This window comes from Solanum stenotomum, chromosome 8, assembly GCF_019186545.1.
Source record: "Solanum stenotomum isolate F172 chromosome 8, ASM1918654v1, whole genome shotgun sequence".
Classification (NCBI taxonomy): domain Eukaryota; kingdom Viridiplantae; phylum Streptophyta; class Magnoliopsida; order Solanales; family Solanaceae; genus Solanum; species Solanum stenotomum.
In genome coordinates this window covers 50027009-50029511 of record NC_064289.1, presented here as the reverse complement: position 1 = coordinate 50029511, position 2503 = coordinate 50027009, and the positions used below count along the sequence as shown (strand labels likewise).

Genomic DNA, 2503 nt, shown 5'->3' with positions numbered 1-2503 from the left:
AAAATTGTTCCTATTTAATTTGTTCTATACCTTTAATTTGAATGTTATGTTGCCTTTCAAAGAATTGCAAAGGAAAAAAAAATCAATTTCTTTATTTTTTTTTCTGACTACATATATAGAAAGTGGTATCAATTTTGAGAAATATTAGATGAATTGTTGCAATCAACTTTATATAATTAAGGTCACTCCAAACAACGATTGGATCACATGAGTACATGATTCCTTAGACTTTGCGTGAATTTAGGACACATAATGATAAGTTAGTTAATTCTTCTGGCAGCTAAAAAAAAATCAAAAGAGGAATATAAAGGTCATAGGTTCAAATTGTGAAATCATCAAGATATGCGGCATATATTAACTATGGTCGTGGAAAGGATGTTTGTTCGAACTTCCTTTGAAAATATAAGGTCATAATAAATTTTACTTGCATATAGTAGATGATGAATTTTCTTGACGAAAATCTTGTATCCCCGCCACTGTACATTACATTACACCTCTTAAAGTACGTCCCTTCCTTCAGGGGCGTAGGCACATGTATGCCAAGGGTGTCCCCCTTTGTCGGAAAAAATACCACATATACAAGTAAAATGATACACGAAATGATTAAATAACATATTTTGAACACCCTTGACATAATAGCTAGGTTGATATAGCCTAGTGATTTAAGATGTCTTAAATGTGTGTTTAGACATCTTTAATTAGCTAGTGCTTGCACGTTCAATCCCTTTTTAAAAAGAGCTTTTGTTATTTAATGTTTGGACCCTCTTTGTGAAATTTCTAGCTAAAAGAAGTTTTTGTTAGTTAATTTTTAGACCCTCTTCATGAAATTCCTGGCTCTGCCACTGCCTTCCTTAAACTTTGCGTTAATGTGCACGGGCTACCCTTATTCCCTTCCTATTGTTTGTAGTCTTTAATTACCACAATAGTAACATGAAAACTTGAACCAAACTTAACAATAATTCTGAGTTTATGTTTATCGCACATGATTGTTCTATCAATAATAATATAAACAGCAACTTACTATATAGTCTATATACACACACAAAAGCAATTACAAATCAAACCAAACCAACGTTGGATTTTTATCATTCTTAACACTTTTTCTTTTTCCATTAAAAATCATCTTCACCATTAAATTAAAAACACAAGTTAGCTTCTGATTATGTTTAATAAGGACCATAATTGCTTTAAAAGGACACACAACATTTCAAAAGATCACCTTTTTCTTCTCTGCATATATCGTTCTTCTCATTTAGTATTTTGTAAACATTTGATTTTGCATTGATCACATGCAGTCTTGTTAGCTGACGCAAAATTGACGTACAATGCCGTTCCTACAACCAGATGACTCAGATAACACGTACATAGTTAAGCACTTAATTCAAGCTGTGATAGCAGTATTGGTTATGAGTGTTGTTTTACTTTTCATGTTTCTACTTGTTAAAATAGGGCAGAAATGGGCCATGAAAAGACGTGGACAAGCACCTCTTCGCTTGTTTCCACCTCTCCCCTATTCTGATATAGAGTTAGGTGACCGTGACACTACATGTCGGATATGTTTGTCCGACTTTGAATCAACCGACAATATTTATATTCTTCCTTGCACTCACTTGTACCACAATGAGTGCATTTCAACTTGGATGCGCTGCCAAATTACGTGCTCAACCTGTCGTTGCAATTATGGTCATATCTCTAAGTCGTGGATCACTTGTTTAGTTTTGTTTTGTTTTATTATTCTACGTACTATGTATTAAATGTTCTACGTATTATGTAATAGTAATAATTTTGCCATTTTTCTATTAAAATATATACTTCTATATATTCGTAATGTGTACATTTAATAATTTTCATTACATTTATTAGCTAAGTAATAAAAAGTTGGGAAAATTTTCAAAACAACAATATTTTAGCTTTTAGTGAGACTCCTTAGCAACAGTTTCATTATTTATTAAAAATGTCATTATTTTAGTTTGCTAAGAGATTAGTTATACATTTATTTTATTTTGATTAATTTGAAAGAATACAAATAATTAATAACAGAACAAAGAAAATCATGGAACAAAAAAATTCAAAAAAGGTAAAAAAGATTTTAAATACAAATCAGTTACGTTTTGAAAAGAGCATAAATAGTCATCTTACCGTCGAGCGTTTTTTGCTTTCTTCTTAAGAACATCAAAAAAAAAATTAAAATAAATTAGTTTGTCTTACGACTCATTCATCTGATAACTTTCAAAGCTTCTTCAAGTTGAATACAACATATTTTTGAAACAAAATTTTTCAAAATTGACAACTATAAATTTGTCGCATCTAGTGAACAATTGAAAAACAATCACGTATTTTTTTTTATTTGTTTGGATGAGATATTGGTATATGTCGAGTACAAGAGTGTTTTTTTTCTGATTGAATCAGTGAAATCTTTGTATGCATTGGTAATTATAGCTTTTTTCGGATGTTTTATATCCAAATTATGATGTATAATGAATGAAATTGTTTTTTTTTTTTT

At 30.2% G+C, this 2503-nt stretch overlaps 1 pseudogene; it reads left to right on the top strand.

The window, feature by feature from the left end:
* The window catches only part of LOC125873756 (uncharacterized), an 8717-nt pseudogene that overhangs the window by 4869 nt on the left and 1345 nt on the right, over window positions 1-2503 (top strand).